Source organism: Lemur catta, chromosome 9 (genome assembly GCF_020740605.2).
Source record: "Lemur catta isolate mLemCat1 chromosome 9, mLemCat1.pri, whole genome shotgun sequence".
Lineage (NCBI taxonomy): Eukaryota > Metazoa > Chordata > Mammalia > Primates > Lemuridae > Lemur > Lemur catta.
The window spans coordinates 11,157,026-11,174,731 of NC_059136.1; the positions used below are offsets into that span (position 1 = coordinate 11,157,026).

At 41.3% G+C, this 17,706-nt stretch overlaps 1 protein-coding gene across 5 annotated transcripts in view; it reads left to right on the top strand.

The window, feature by feature from the left end:
• Window positions 1–213: 213 nt before the first annotated feature.
• MCTP2 (multiple C2 and transmembrane domain containing 2) overlaps window positions 214–17,706 on the top strand; it is a 224,358-nt gene continuing 206,865 nt past the window's right edge. For 3 of the 5 annotated variants that reach the window (XM_045561772.1, XM_045561774.1, XM_045561775.1), the window contains exons 1-2: window positions 214–320; window positions 8,506–8,690. The gene's annotated coding sequence lies outside the window, so the exon portion shown is untranslated. The remainder of the gene's footprint in view (window positions 321–8,505; window positions 8,691–17,706) is intronic. The other 2 variants (XM_045561776.1, XM_045561773.1) reach the window with 2 other exon arrangements.

Below are 17,706 nucleotides of genomic sequence, written 5' to 3' on the forward strand. Positions count from 1 at the left end.
AGTTACGAGTAATCCTCTCTGCGCCCAGCCGGTGCCCGGCGGGAGCCGCGGCGCCCTATTGCAACACCCGGAGGAGCCACCCGCGCCAGGGCCGGAGGCGGCTCAAGGTGACGCGCGGCCGCCTCCTCCCCTTGAAGGCGGGGCTCGCCAGGGGGGGCCGAGGAAGTGCGGCGGCCGGCCTCGATGCCCCCGCCCCCGCCGCGTCAGGGTTGCTCCCCCCACTAGCGAGTGGCGACGACGACGACGGCAGGTCCCGCGCAGGCGAGGGTCGCGCGCCGGGCCCGCTCTGCAGTCCCCGGGACGCGCGCGGCTTCGGGCAGGTGAGGGTGGTGCCGGGTTCACCTGGCAGCGCGCCTGGGCCGGGCGGCAGGGTCGCCGCCTGCTCTCTCTGGGGGTGAGCGTCCGCTCTCACCCGAAGTGGGGAGTTGGAAACCTTGAGGGTCCCCTGATGGGAATTCAGTGGAGCTACTACCCCGGAACTGCTGGGTCAGAGATCAGAAAGGTGTCCCGAGGACCGAAGGCAAAAATCCGAGGCGTGGAGTGTTGGAAGGAGCAAACGGAAGGGCATTCTGCCCCAGGATTTCTTTGCATTTGAAAGGCTGCGCTTTCAGTCTCCGTGGGGCGCTGCAGATGTTAGTCTGGACTCTTCCCGCAGAGGTCGGTCCCTAACCTGGGTGGGCTTTGATGTGTTCCCTTCGTGGAGACCCGGAGATTTGCGCTGACGTTTGCTCAGCTGCACGGCAGCAGAAAGTCTTAGGATAATTGTGTATGTAGACTGTCTATATGGTTTCTAGATCACATTAAAAAATAAAAGATGGTGATAGTGGTGGTGAACTTGGGAGGCGATTGTTTCCGCAGTTGGTTCCCCACTGCACTGTCCATTTGTTAAGCAAATAGTGTGTTGATGGCTTTAAAAATGATTGGGTTTCTATAAAATGGTTTTATTTTTTTGTCTGGTCTGAATGATCTGTGAGGTGTCTGAGGGTGGCAGCGGCGTCTGGATGCTTGCCTAAGCACGCTCGGAAGTTAAGTTGGTATGGACACTTAATGCACGAAGTGTGGACCCTGGAACTTCAGAATACCTGCTTCACCGGACACAGAATTCAGTCACCATTTATTGAGAGATGTCTGTGGATTATGATTTCTGTTAGCATTCATTTTTCTGCTTGAGCCGGCAGCATTTCAATTCAACATATATTCGTTGTAAGCCTGTTAAGGGCAAACTTCTGTGAGAGCAGGGCTAGTGTGCGGTTTGATAGCACAGGTGTTGATAGGAAGGGGAATTTGAGGTCACTTATCCCTCACAGGTGTGTGTTTAGAAAGACCAACACATTGCGTTTTGCCTCAGGGGCATCTCTTTTATCGCTGGAAATAAACATTTAAATGCAGGAAGAATGTAAACCTTTGAAGAGCCCCTGTCATTAGCCTGATCAGTTTTCCAAAGTGGCAGGAATTTTCAAAACCATCCTTAGACTTAAGGTTATTAAGAATCAGATATGTGCCAAGTACCATGCTTAGCACTATATCTTATACATAAAATATATAAAGTAGATATTACTCCCCTGTACATCTGAGAAACTGAGGCAGGGAGGAATCCAGTAATTTGTACAAGGTAAGTGATGAGCCTAGAAATTGAATGTGGATATTTCTGAGGGCAGAACTCATGATTTTTTTTTTTTTTGCACGCTTTTTCCATGCTGCCACAAGGATGGAGAGTATGAATCAGGAAGATTTAATAGAAACAAGAATTCAAATTTTTATTCATAGAATCTAACTCCTGGGGATTAGGGGGGTTAAAGTAGCCCTCAGGAATAAAATGAGTACTGTTTTCATTGCACTTGTGTGTCAAACTATGACTTACCTGGGACATGTAGATGTACAGCTATTTCTAAGAGATACATTTGATTATGTGTCTTCCTTAACATTCTGAAAGGCCTAATAGTATATCCAAGTGGGGCCAATTAGTAAAACTTCATATGTATTCCCATTGTGTTACACACTGAAGCAACAGATTTTCATATTATTTATGTGCCATAACACATTTCAGTTTGATTTTTTTTCTGTTACAAGGGGAACAGGAGCCTCTCTTGTCTCCTAGAACTTTTTGTAAAAATCTATACTCACACATGAATATATCTGATATTTAGTTTAAAAAATTATGCACATTTTTCCTTAAACCTATATCTAGAAGTATAAAGTACTGTAGTGTGCTGATTTGGCAAGGAATACTGAAGTTCCTAATTTGACTTTGGAGTAAATGATCCATAACAACTCAACTGACAATTTCTTCAAGTGCATGTAAACTGCCAAAGGGATTTTCGTATTAAAATTATTATACTGTATAGAATGAGAGTGAAAATAGTACTTTGAATTTAAAATAATATTTCCTGCCATGGAGAACACTTGTTTTCTCAAAACCTTCCTTGTAATTGTCGGTAATTATGCACAAAAATTGAAGGGCTTCATATTTAAATGACTTTGAGACGTTGCCAGTTAACTGTTGAGGAAAGGCTTTGCCTGTGTTGGGAGGATCAGGTAGAGTATTTTGTCTGGATCATGCTTGGCACAATTTTTTTTTCTCTATCTTCATTTGGCAGTGAAATTGACAAGGCACTTTGAGCGCCTCTTTAGGAGCATTTAAATCCTTCCCAGGAGGTGTTTATAAAAGTGGGCTTGACTTGGTTAAGGTGTTTTTAAGGGGGGCCAGAGTGGAAGATAAAGGAGCCGAGTATGTAAAGGTGGGAAGTGGGGGTGCACCACTGAAAGGTAAACAATTTGGGGGTTCTCTTTAAATAAATTAATGCAAATTAGATATGAAAGTTTTTATTGAAAATTAGAAAAAGAGAACAATTTGCTGGAGACTTCTGCCTCTTTCTGCTGAGATCTGATTGGGCAATGTACGAGAAATGCTTACATAAACATGCTTGCCCATGGCAGCCCGGCTTCCTTTCTCCCTGAGAACACTGAGCATCTCCCAGCAGCGTGTTGCATCCATGTTGCAAGGCCTGAAGCTTAAGCGCCATTACCCTCAGAGAGTGAGAGGGACAGTTGTGTTTGGAGGCAAAGGACTCATGGTTCATTGAGCAGAGAAGAGACTGCTGGATGGGGTGGCAGGGACCTGGGCTCATCAGGGACTCTGGGCACCCATGTCTAGGTTGGTTGGTTCCTCAGGATGCCTGTGGCCATCAGCTCTCCCAGTTTTCTTTCCATCAGCCACCATTTATTGAGCATTTTATAATGTCCCAGGCTCTGAGTAAGGTGAGGTCCTCATTGTCAGGAGCTCCTAGTCTCACAGATCTGATTGCATTGATCAAGGTGCGTTGTTGTAGGTCCCTGCATGGAGATGTCATGGCAGCCCTGGAGGGTCCCCATGCTTGAGCTGAGTTTGGAGCTGTTGGTGGAGTTCCTGAGATGGAGTCCAGGAAGGGCATTCTAGGTAGGCAGAGGGCTGTGGAAAGCCCTGGTGGTTTGAATCCGTACATTCTCCTCCACTGCAGTAATGCCTCCTTAGTCAGTGTTTGTCAATGTGCCCTGCCAGCCCACACGCCTGAGACTAACTTGTTAAAAATGAGCATTCTCAGGCCCCACTCCGAGACCCCTGCATCAGAAGCTTTGCATCTGGAACACAGCAATCTGTGTGTTAAGAAGCCCTTCAGATAGTTCTGGAAGGGAACTATCTGGGAAAAGAACCCAAACTCTGTAAAATAATTTAAAGAGGTTTATTCTGAGCCAAATATGTGCAACTATGGTCCAGAGAGCTACGGCCGAGAAGCCTTGGGTTACAGTTTGCTTGTATGCATTTTAGGGAGACAGGAATTACACATAGAGTCATAGATCAATATATGGAAGGTGTACATTGGTTTGTCCTGAAAAGTCCGGACATGTTGAAGCAGGGGCTTATGGTTCTAGGTGGGTTTAAAGATTCTTTTATTTGTAATTAGTTAAAGAAATGAAGCTTTGTCTAAAGGCTTGGAATGTTTTAAGTTAAATTTGTTAATCTGAGACAAGCCACTGGACATAGACTCAAGTGATCTGTTAAATAAATCGAGGACCTGCAGGTGTGGTTTAAGCTTTGTCTTGCACAGCCTTAGGCCTGTTAATGAGTTACAAACGATACTTCCAAGAAGGGAAAGGGGCATGATGAGGCATGTCTGACCTCCCTTCTCATGGGCAGCAACTTAGGTTTAGGGTATTTCTGGGGTCCCCTTGGCCAAGAGGGGGTCCATTCAGTCAACTGAGCAGAGGCATAAAATTTCATTTTAGTTTACAATGCTAAAGCCTGAGAACCGCTTTTCTTAGTAAGTGTTCTAAAAGAGAACTGGTTGGGCATGGAATACTTTGTGGAGATGGAGGGAGGGTAAGGAAATTAATAGAAATGCTAATATATTATTAGTGTAATATCATAATAACTTGTATTACTATCACTAATAGTTACGAGCACTCAGATTGTACCAGGCATTGTGATAACAAATACTAACTCTTTTCTTCATCAGTGCAGCCCCAAGCTGATGCAGGGCTATTATCACTTTGATTTTAATGTGAGAAAACAGAGGCAGAGAGAGACAAAGGGAGCTGTCCATAGTCACACAACCAAAAAATGGTTCAGCCAGCAATCAAGCACCAGCAGTCTGATTCCAGAACCTTCCCTTTCATCCCTCCTGGGAGAGTTTTCACTGGTGCCACTGTTGTGTGTTGGCATTGTGCAAGAGGTCTGGAAGGCAGGCCTGAGATTGCTTGGAATGCAACTATTTAACAATCCTAGTCATTTGCTAACCACTTGGGGCTAAGGTTTTCCCTTACTGACAGATTCTCAGATTAGAAAGGAAAATGTTACTCTCATTCACTCTTAGTGCAAACTTTTAAAATTTCATATGTAAATGGACGTGATTGTATATAAATGCATAACATGGAAAAGCCCTTCCTATAGCATTATTAGGGGCCCATATGGATTTCCCCAGTGGGAAGCCATGTGGGTGATTGTGGAGGATGGCTTTGTCTAGGAATACTGGGATTCGGTCTGGATATTAGTACAGGGGCCTTTCCCCTAAAGGCCAACCTCTCCGCAGGCCATAGAGGACTTGAAAGTGATATTGTATTTTTTTCATTATGTCTTGAAAGATATACAAAAGAGCTGTGCCTTGTACTTTTTCTTCCCCCAAAACAAATGCTGTCCATGATTATACACATTTTTCATGAAATAGCCCCATCATGTCAGACAGCATGAGTAAGAATATATAGGTGCAGATGTGGGTATATGTGTGAATGTGTAGAAGGATGGTTTATCTTTGGGTGTGAACCTCAGGTCACTGTGTCCTTACTTCTCCTCCAGAGACAAATATTTAGAAAGACATTAATTTGAATTTCTGGTGGGCAGCAGAATCTAATTCTGGGAGTGCCCGCTGCCTCATCCACGCCTTCATTCATTCGTGTGGTCACTGATTGCCACTCTCATGGTGCTAAGTGTTACATTAGGCACTGGAGAAGAGACAGTGGGGACCAAGACAGACGTGGTCCCTACAGACTAGTAGAGAAGCACTTACTGTGCGATGTTATGGGAGAACAGAGTAGATGCCCTCATTCTGGTAATAAGTCAGTGAGAAAGGAGTTAAGACGTTAGTGTAGTTCAGGAGTGAAGTTATTGAGCTTGACTTTAAGCAGTAGGGAAGTGGAGGTGTGCAAGTAATTGAGAGATAACTGGGAGATTACAAAGGTGACAGGGTGGATGTGGGTGCTGAGAGAGCGCGTGAGGTGTTGGGCCTGAGGATCAGGTTTGCTTTGGGCTGGTGCCAATAATATATGTCACTACTAAAGGAGGAGAAGCCTGTGTTCAGAGAATTATGATTTCCGTGGACATTGTGAGTTTGATATGTCTATATGAACTCAAGGTAGAAGTTTGGGTGGACAATTGGTTAGGATAAGGGTCTGAAATCCACAAAAGAGGTTGGTAATACAGAGATTTGAAAGATCTGGTCTTTGGGTGTTACTTGAATAATAGACAAATTATTAAGGTTGAATAATGTAGTGATATAACAACTGAATAATTCAGCTGATTGAACTCATACTTTAGAGGGTGGAGATGAATTCTCCTCTCTCTCTGGCCTCTGACATGTTTGAGAGCCAGGATCTGGCTGGTGGGTGACCGTCCCCAGTGTGGAAAAACAAATAAGAACCAGATGAAGCAGGGAAGTGAACAAGGGAGTTGTCAAAAGCTGGTGTTCGGAGTTTGAGCCCATATAATTTTCAGAAAATGTTTACTGTATAATTTGTTATTTTCTGTTATGAAAAACACTCATCGTTTATTTATGTGTATCATGTATGTCATAAATTAATCATATCATTTTGTATATCATACAGATTGGCCAGTGCTGTTTTGTAGCTGTTGCTGATATAGATGTTGGAAGATTAATTTTTGTACAGAATGTGTAGATTTTCTTAGATGCCCCTAGTTAAACAGAAGGCTTGTTTAAAACATGTGCTAAAAAGTAGCTGAAAGAAGCAAATATTTGTCTTTTTTGTCCAAAAACTATTCCTTGAGCATATACTATACATGCTATGGGCTGAAGTTGTAGTTGTGAATAAAACAAATAGATCCCTGTCCCCTCAGAGCTTATGGCTTAGAGGGGAAGTCAGGAAACCTCACAGGTGATTGTGATAAAGTGTGCTGTTTGTTAAGGGTGAGGGACAGCCTGCTCTGGGAGCAGGTGGTAAGAGCACCTTACCCCTAGCCCCTTCCAGAGGTAGTCCTGCCTAAGCTTAGCAGGCAGGAGGAGCGGTGGAGGGAGACCCCTCTGGGCGGGGGCAGGGGCATCGGCATGGAGGAAGGATGGGAAGTACAAAGATTGTTTAGAGAAATCGGTGGACGGATGCTTTTGAGGAACTGAAAGCCTAGGCTAGCCTGTTCCAACTTTGTTAATGAACAGTCAGCTTATGAACGGGAATATTCATGAGAGATCTGTGAACCAATCTGGAAAACTAAAAAGGGAGTATTGAACCTATCTATGTGACTACGATCATGTTCTGAGAGGTGCTGGGAAGAATCTCTTCAAATCCAAGATGAGATGGAGGTGACAGTGCAAAAGAACAAACCCCCCAAAACTAAAACAACAAAACAAACAAAGAAACGAAACAAAAAACAAGACACCCAAACCAAAACCAAACAATGATTGTATAATAATCTCTTTTTGGGAATGGTGCTTGGGGAAATTTCTAGCATTACGGAACATGTTGGGATTTAGTCTGAGTACTTAGGTAGTATTAATTTATCAGGAAAGGAGATTCTATTTCTTGAACCACAATAACCAACATTCTTGCTATAACAGTCCTGTTTAATGTAAAAGACATATATGAATTAGCTTAGTTTCCTAGGATTATGGTATGCAAGTGACCTTTGGGGTCAGCTGTTCAACCTTCACTTGTTTCCTCATGAATTAGCTGGGGTCCAGGGGTGCTGCAGGTTTGCTTAGTACCCTCCCAGGGTCTGTTGGTGCCAACGTCTGTTGGGTAGAACGTGTCTGTAGCTCTGTCCCGCAGTGGCATGTCTCACTTGAACGTTTCTTGCCTGTTGCTGGAACAAGTCCTGTGCTTAACTATTTCCATCTTCTTTAAGTCTTTAATTTCATAAGCAGCCTCTTCTCTCTTCTTTACGTCCTCTTAGGTATTTTTGTCATTTACTTTCTTCTGATACAGTGTCGTGTTTTGAATTTTGTAGGAGTCTGTGGCAGAAGTTGCCTTCAGCGTTTTAGGCCTGTCTAAACAGGTAGAATTTCTCTGACATTTCTTTCATTCCCTTAAGTCTTAAGTGAGCTGGCACAGAAACATGTAGCATTCACAAAGAATGAGAAAGAAAGTTCTCAGGAAGTTTTCTCTGTTGATATCTGAACCAGAAGACATGCAGGGCTGAGAAAGTATGTAATGAATTGTCTTTAAACATAACGAACTATTTATGTGCCAAAAAAAAAAAAGTTTGAACAGATAGGTGTGGCCCTGATCATTAAAAACAGATTGGTATATGGTTGCTTTAATATTAAATAACTACATCCTTTTCAACTTCCAGCCTTGTGTCAATTTCTAACTTTATCACCATGAACCCAAGATCTTGAATCACTAATTTACTGCTTAGTTTTTGTGTTCAGTTGTCAACATGTACCTTTTCATTGAAAGTATTTTTTTCCCATTTAATGGAAGGGTTTTTTTTTTTTTTTTTTTTTTGCTTTTTCTACTTTACAGACTAAGCAGCTGTATTTCATTTAAAATGCCAGCCACCTGACATTGCTGAGCTTCTGCTGGCTGGAAGAATTATCTTAGTCACTATAATCCTCTTAGGAACCCTAGTAGGTAGAGTCATACCCATTTTATTGAAAGGAACAAAGACTCAGAGAAGCTGGTAACTTGCACGAGGCTACCAGTTGGTTGGAAATCAAACCTATATCTTTTTTACTTTTTTCTCCTTATATTCCATGTCGAGCCAGAGCTATTTCAACCACCTTACTCTGTTTTACGTTGCAGTGAAATTGCTTAACCACAAGATTATCTCCAAGACCCATTCCATCTAAGATTCCAGAAATTCCTCTGCCTCCTGGGTTTGGAAGTGGCTGCTCTATGCATTCCTAGAGCTGAGAACCTTCACCACAGAGTATGCTTTCAGATCACATCGATGAAGCCCTAGAATCCTGCTAGACCCGGTTGTGGAGGTAAACTTGGTGTGGGCTTGGTAAATATATGACTTTAGAGCAATTTCCTGCCAGATGATTGTAAATGCATGAAGATGGAGACTCAGGAAAGGTCTCTCTCCTTCATCTGACCCCAGTGATGCTGTAAACACATGACGATTATAGTAGATTTGTGGAAGGAAGCAAGCAGTCTCATCTATTAATAAATACCATCCTTGATTCCTGAATGTGCATGTGAGAACAACCCCACTGTGTTTTTATATTGTTAAAGGATGTAAGCTCTTAAATAAATACAGATGTTGACATTTCAAAACCCAGCTAAAATTTTTGGGCCATTGATTAGATCTAGGTGCTTTTTTGGGTTTGTTTGTTTGTTTTTTTATTTAGTCGCATTTATCAAATGAGATCTTTTCAGGATCCACAGTATACAAATGTGGGTGATGTTCTTGTTACCCCAGGCTTGGAGAAGCTGAAGTTACTTCTTTGCAAACTCCAATTATCCCCAGGAGAGCTTCTGAGAGATTTCCTAGGAACCTCCTTTAGTCTGACATAGACTCTGTGGCCTTTTAGGACATTCTGGTAGATGCCAAGGCTGACGTGGGCGGCAGTGGGGAGCAGGAGGATGTGACTCCCCAGCACCCTGCAATCTTCTGTCCCAGGCACAGCCTCCTGTGCCTTCGAGATAAGCACTCACGGTGTTGTTTATGTTAATTCCAGTAGGAAGCCAGTCATTTTACCATGTGTTAAGAATGATAATTTGATATTTTTGTTTAACCTGTTTTCTAATGTAAATTTTGCTGATCAATCCTGGATGTCTTGTTTGCACGCCTTTAGTAGTTTCTGTGGTTTGGAGTAACATTCTGAATCCAATGAGTCAAGAAACCAGCCCCTGCCTACCAAATGCCTTTTGCTAGTGCCTGTGGGTCGGAGCTGACTTACTTAGTACTTACAAAGCATTGGGATTATTGTTGCTTTTTAAAGTATGTGATAAAGTATGATATGGAATAATGTAGAGAAAAATCTTTTGTACATACACACATATATTTACAGTGTGTGCTGGTATACGAATATGCACTTTTTGTTCTGGAAATGATCACTAGAAACTTAACTAGTAGTCCCTTTATGGAGATGGTTTCGTCTGAGTTGAGTCACTTTTCATTACTTGCCTCTATGCACGATTAACTATAAAATGTTAAACAAATTCAAAGTCTGTATAATATTCTCATATCCAAAGATAACATTTAACACAAAGATAACACTAGTTAAGTTTCTAGTGATCATTTCCAGAAGAAAAAGTGCATATTCATATACCAGCACACACTGTAAATATATGTGTGTATGTAGAAAAGATTTTTCTCTACATTATTCCATATCATACTTTATCACATACTTTAAAAAGCAACAATAATCCCAATGCTTTGTAAGTACTAAGTAAGTCAGCTCCGACCCACAGGCATGCCTTCTTAAGAATGTTACCAGGTTTAATTGGATGGTAAGATAATAGGGCCTTTTTTGTTGTCTTTAAAATGTCATTTTAAGAAATGTTATCCTTGGATATGAGAATATTAAACAGACTTTGAATTTGTTTAACATTTTAAAGTTTTTAAAAAAATCTTTGGCATTTATTATCAGATTTTATTAGCCAAATGACTTTTCTGCTTGAGATCAGGAGAACTGTGTATGGTAGTTGAAATGATTCAGAAGGAAATTCCAAGGGATCCAAGTGATTCTTTCTGTTCAAGAAATTTTCCTGGAGACCACTCCTGATGAAGTAGGCCTTGGATGGGACATCTTAAGAAACTTCCACCCCAGTAAGCCAGTTATGGGGGTGATACCACAGCTCCCAAGCACCACCACACCATTACTGGGAAGAGACTGGGTTTTGGATTCAGACAAATTTTGGTTCAAATCTAGCTCTGCCATATATTATTAATAGCTGTAGGGCTTATCATCTCTAAAACTTGATTATCCCATTTGTAAAATGGAGATGAATATACTTACTTCGGGATGCTGTGAATATCAGTGGTAATGCAGGCATGGTGCCTTGCATGTAATAGGTACTTATAAATTTCTTATTTAAGCAAAAGAGGGAGTCTGGCTACTTGGTATTATAGTAAGTAAGCCTATAGAGGTTTGGGTCAGTACGTGCTCACGATGTTATGGCAGCTATTCCCAGAAATCAGACACTTGTGCATTGCTGATGTTTTGTTCTAAATTGCCTTCTAATCAGAATAAGAAAGAAAGCATGGGTAGAACCTGGTACTAAATTACAGCATTAAAAGAAAAAATCAGGCCTGGTGCAGTGTGACTCATGCCTGTATCCTAGCACTCTGGGAGGCTGAGGCAGGAGGATCGCTTGAGGTCAGGAGTTCCAGACCAGCCTGAGCAAGAGTGACATCTGCTAAAAATAGAAAAAATTAGCCAGGTATGGTGGCGCGTGCCTGTAGTCCCAGCTACTGGGGAGGCTGAGGCAGGAGGACCACTTGAGCCCAGGAATTTGAGGTTGCTGTGAGCTAGGCTGATGCCACAGCAGTCTAGTCTGGGCAACAGAATGATACTCTGTCTCAAAATAAATAAATAAATAAATAAATAAATAAAATAAATAATAAATAAATAAAGAGAATAAAACCAGAAGCCCACTTATAAGGCAATAAGATTTTAAAAATTTAGTCCATTTACCCCAGCCTGAGCTTGTTATTTTTAGAGATGAGACAGTGGACACTCCCCCTCCTTTTTTAAACTTTAGATTCTTACTTTCATTTTTAAGGTATTTTTCCCTTTTGCATTTTTAACTAAGTCTCGAGGTCAGAAAGCCAATATTGGACCCATACACATCCTATTGGCAGTGCTGGATTTAGCAGTTTCTTGGTGATTACAGTATAATTTGATAAAAGCTGGGCCACTCCTGGGGAAAAACTGACAATGTTTCCTAAATACACATATTGACAAAAGGTACTCTTTGAAGGTTGGCTTTGGAAGGTGAAACCCAATCGATGGCTCCACTGGACCATATGCCTACATATCTGATTGCCAAAAAAAAAAACCAAACCAAAACAAGAAGGATTGATTAGCTGTGATTTCATATTTAAATGGGCAATAGAGAAAGTAGAAATGATTGCTAGTTTCAAAAAGTTCTCCTTGGAGGGTTAGGATTCATCGTCATGATTAGTGGTAACCTCTTGGGAGCAGAGCGGATTTTAAAGGCAGGTGAGGCCTTTTGATGGGAGGTGTTGATGTGGGATATGACCCGAATCTGGAAGAATGGGAGGAATTGGCTGTGAAAAGCATGGAGAGGTCTTTACCTCTCCAAGAGGTAAAGATGAACTTTCAGAGAGGTTCATCTCTGTTCCTCCCACGTGGCGTAGCCTCCTGGAGCTTTGCTGAGGGCCCCTTTGCAATGTTGCACATATTAAGAGTGAACACTAAAGTAGTCACTTTAGTCATAAAGGAGATGAGGTGGCAGAGACTGAAGGGACTGTGGCATAAAGGTTGAGCGTGTGGAGTTGGGCTTCGGGCCTGGATCTTGGCTCTGCTGCGCATTAACAGCACAACACTGGGCCAGTTACTCAAGCTTTCTTTCTGTGCCCCAGTATTTTCATACGTGAAATGAAGCTTCTAATGGTGCCTACTTTTTAGTGTCATAAGCATTATAGGCCAGGTCCCTACAGCGCTTAGGACCTGATGCCTGAGACATCACCTTCTCGGAGTAAGGGTAGGTTCAGTAGCCGAGACACTTTTTGTTGTGTAATATTGATGCTGAGGAGACTCACTTTAATGAACTGTAACGTGCCCTGTTTGCCTACCTTAATAAAACCTAATAATCGCTTCCTATTTAGAAACTCCTTTGCAGTATTTTAGCTCAGTGGGAGGGTTGCTTTGGACGTTTCTCACCACTCCACGCCTTTTCCTGGCTGATAATCTGTGAAATGGGTGGCAGAATCCACAGCATGAGAGATGAGAGAAAACCAGGGAAGTTCATCTGGGAATTATCAATGTAACTGTTACACGATAGTGTCCACTTCATCGAGCTGACACGGGCATTGATGGAATCAGAATGGTGGGGGAAAAAGTCAATATAACCTTTTTAAAAGATAGATGGTTTTAATATTGCTAATAGTGCTCTTCACCTTTTCATTTGAGAGATGGTGCTGTAATGGGATGCCTTGGAAATACTAACTGGCTGCCGTCTTTAGCGATTAGGCCCTTTGGGTATTTTGAGACAAAAAGTCCCATGAACTGGGCAAATAACACATTAATTCATCACTGACAGGTTTGAAATATATTCATTAGATAAATCGTGCTTCACATGAGTACAGAAAATACTAATTCATATTTTAGAAGCCTTTATTGACTTACAGGCAAGAAAGGGCTTGCAGGCTGGTGTGAGTGCCTGAACGAGTGTACGTGACTCATTTAATTCATTTGCAGCAAATATTCCTCATTTGATCCAGACATTTGGATCTATTCGGAAAGGGTCATATGCACATTAGTCAGTTTCTTATGAACTCTGCTGGGATGCCTCGGCTGCTGCCTTTCTTGGTCCCTGCATGCTGGTGGGGATACCAGCCATCTCCAAGATCCTCAGGACTGAGAAAGCCCTTTGCTTATTGAAATTCGTATGGGCGGGACATGGACAATGTATATGACCTGAACTTATGTACCCCCATGATGAGCTGAAATAAAAAAAAAAAAAAAAAGAAAGAAATTCGTATGTTAATGGGAAGAGGAGAAAGGGTGCTGGGCTTGTAGACTTTGGCCTTCCTGCCTAGTTCTAGGAACCTTCAGTTCTTGGTTGATAGTTTCTGAGCTCATTTATTTTGGCTTTACCCTGCTGTGGAGTTCAAGGGCTTTGTTGACTGATTTTGTAAAAGTGCTAGGAGGAGTGGATCATTTCATTAGGAAATGACTGGGAAAAACCAGATGGGATGTACAGGCAGATAAAACGTGCTCCATCCTCATCACTGTTACTCCGTACTCTGGTTACTTGTGGGCCTCTACCGAGGCTGTGTCAGAGATGATGATCATTCCTGATTTAATGCCCTACAGCCTGTGCGTGAAGCTACCCACATGTCTTATCATAGAGCAATAAGTACATATTATACAGCACGTGTTTTATAGGCTTAATAATTGTGAGGCTCTTTAGGGTGATGGGATACTCAGTCTCTAGGCAGGCTTGGATTGCTGGTAAATATTCAGTCATGACAATGACAGAAGGGATGGCCTTCTGAATTCATTTATTCATTCATTCATTCCATTAAAACTTAATGGCTACCTGTCAGGTATTGACGTGGACTAGGCAAAGGCAGTTCTTTTCCCTTAAGGTATTTCCGTTATAGAGGGGTTGGCTGGGGGGTGGGTTGGGAGACTAAGTAAATCAACTGATAAGATGATTTTGGATCCTCAGGGCCATGGTGAATGTTAGGTGTGACAAGATTAGGGTGCGCAAGTGCTGCTTCTGCTAGAAGGTCAGGATTAGGGTTAGGGTTGAACTAGGGCTTGCTAAGGAGGTGATGCTTGATGTAGGACCTGAAAGAGCCAGGTGTTTGAGCGTGGGACGAGCATATCATATAGCTAACAGTGCTGAACCAAGAGAAAAAGTCCTCAGACCTTCACCCAAATGTTTGATGCACCCATATTCTCCCTGTTTGGGGGCTGCAGCTTTTTGCTTCACACAAGCATCACCCTTAGACTGGGGACGACTGGACATTCTGAAAATGATGGGCTTTTCCCAGGCAAGGTCTTTACTATGGATTAGTAGAGCCTTCCTGTCTGCACACAAGCCAAGTTGGCTGAACTTTGCACCTGATGAGAGCTCCTTCTGTGTTTACTTTCCAATGACATTGGCCGGTTAGGTAAGCCTGGAGCTGTGGCTAGGCTTGCTTGAACATTCCTTTCATCCCCCAAACATGTCATTTCACTTGGTGCTTTCAGCTCTCTGTAAATGCCACACTGTCCTGCCAGTCTCAGACTGTCAAGATTCTGCCCACTTCTGTCAAGACACCTGCTGGAAATTAGAGCTGCTTCTACTTTCAGTCTGAACCTTTTCAACTACGGATTTTTAAAAATGCCTTTTCCTATTATTTGTTAAATTTAAATTGTTTCATGTATTTATGGAAAGTGAATCAAAGCAGATGGTGGGGCTTCGTGAGGCTGTTTAAGTGTCTGAATCGGGAACCCTTCATGCTCTGTCAGTGGAAACTTACCCAGTGGTGTAAACCCTGCCACCTGGCTTGGGCTGGTTCTCTGAATTTCTTGTTGATTGTCTCTGAGTGCAGAACAGATTACTCTGGCGCTTTGAGGATAGGAAGGGATGGTAATAAAGAATTATTGCCTGATAGGAAAGCAGAAATTCATGAAGTTAAATAGTAAAGTCAAACTTAGATGCCATTTAGGTACTTGTGCTGCACAGATGGATCCGTGTCCTGCCTGTTCCCTTCCTCTGGAAACTCCTGTGCAGACATAGCAAACATGATAACCTTTATGGTAAATGAGTAAGAATGATAACAAACTAGTAATAAAGCAGCTTAAACAGACATCTGTCTTGATTCCCTGCCACATTCCTGTACTGTGTGAAGTGGCTGCATTCATTTTTCAGAGTGTTGTGAAATATTAAATTCCAAAACTCTATGTCTGGATTTTTCTATATTGGCTGCTGGACCACAAGTAAAGAGCTATGACATTTTTTTTTTTTTTTTTTGAGTTACCAAGGCCTTCTGAATTGATTATTCTAGGGAAAGTTGTAGGATGTTCCTGGTCCTTCGCTGGGATCTATGCCTCTGATATTTGTGCCAAGATAGAGATGGTAAATGACTGGCCTAGAGTCACTGCTCCACTATCCGAAGGCAGGAGAGATGTTCAAGCTGATAATACCACATTTCCTACTGAGACTCAGAATCTTTTGTAATAGTAGCTCTTCAGGCAGCTGTCGTGAATTGGTTTGAGTTGGCTATCAGAAATCTAGTCGTCATCCAAGATTGTTTTTGATTGAACTTTTCCTTTTTGTTGGGGGGAAGTACACACACACATACACAACATATCACTGCAAACATTACTCTTATTTTTACATGCTTTTATTAAACAAACAACATTGTCAATAGTAAAAGGAATAAAAATAAAAAATAGCAAATATTCTCTGCCTTGAAAAAAATCAGTCATCGATGAGTTTTCCACGTTTCTTTCCAGACTAGTCCATACTTAGACATCATTTTATAGAGCTGTAAATATAGTTAAGGTATAATTTTGTAGTTTATGTGTTTTTTTCACTTAAAATTTTGTCATAATTCATTTTCTGGGTAGCTACACATCAGAGAATTAATTTTTAATGACTGAATTAATGAAGATTAGTGGTTCATATTCATGTTCATGTGTGTGTATCTCTAAAAATACATCACTTAATATGCATTCGCTGAGAAATTTCCTAGACTTGTAGTCGTCACCTTGTGCAAACTGTGCAAGACACTCTATTCTGCACCTGTGCTCATGGGGTAATTTAAAATTTCACATAGTGAGCATGTGTTAGGAGTTAGTATTGAAGCCTGTGAACCAGGTATTTTTGTATGGATTTTCTTTAATATACTTAAATCTAAAAACACATTAAGGCAAAGCACCTGGCTCCTCAAAGAACTAACACCATGGAATTACCTAGAAAACAAAATTTAGCTAAGTGAATTTTTAACTTACTATGGGGACTTTAAGTTGTCTATTTTTCCTTTTACTATCTCAACAAGGGTCTTTATCTCTGTTATATGAAATGATACGAGCTCTGCAAGGTGAAATCCCACACAAAACAATTGTAACATTAAGGGAAATGTGGCCTGAAATAATACATTTTGATTTTAATGCGTATTTATGGAGTTCGGTATGATGGAACTAGCACAGTTGACAGCAGAGCCCGACAATCTCAGCACAAAATTTATCTGCTCTGGGAAAAAAGCTGTCTTCCACTGTGTTATGAAATGTGAATTGGTGTTGAGTATTAATACAGTTAGAGGTATCAGAAAATGTCCCTGTAGTCAAGTTTAAACAAATATCCAAATGAGAAGCAATGCCCTGATATTTATACACTAGCATAAGAAGCATGGCTATGGAAGGTGATTATATAATAGTGGCCCTTGGATTCCTTTTGTTTGATTGACAGTATATCTAATACGTGGTAATTTCACATCAACATTGGGGCGAAGACCGTCTCTTGAAAAATCAGAGTGTTAGGTAAGGTCAGACTGCATTCCTACAAGAAATCCTGTAGCTACAGTAAAGATAGCACCTATGGTCACCTGAGGTTTTGACATGTGTCTTATTATTTTACCAAATTCTTCTTCTTAAAAAGCATCACTTTATAGAGCTATACATTCATTTGCACTTGACTTAAGAATCAATTTTATAATTTATTTTTAAATTGTAAAATACATATAACATACATTTTATCATTTTTAAGTATACAGTCTAGTAGCATTGAGTTATATTTACATTGTTGTGCAACTATCACCACCATCCATCTCCAGAACTCTTTTCATCTTGTAAAACTGAAACTCTGCATCCATTAAACAACTTCTCATTGTTCCCTCCCCTCAGCTCGTGGCAACCACCATTCTACACTCAGTTTCTATACATTTGACTAGTCTACGTACCTCCTATAAGTGGAATCCTACAGTATTTGTCCATTTGTGACTGACGTATGTTACTCAGCATAATGTCCTTAAGGTTCATCCATGTAGCAGTTATCAGAATTTCCTTCCTTTTTAAGGATGAATACTGTTACATTGTATGCATATATTATATTTTGTTTATTCATCCATTTGTGGACACTTGGGTTGCTTCTATCTTTTGCCTATTGCAAATAGTACTGGACATGGGTGTATAAATATTTCTTTAAGTTCCTGCTTTCATTTTCTGGGGCATTTACCCAGAAGTGGAATTGCTGGATCATATGATAATCTTATGTTTAATTTTTTGAGGAGCTGCTGTCCTGTTTTTTCATAGCAGCTATACCATTTTACATTTCTACCAACAGTGCACAAAACTTCCAGTTTCTCTAGAT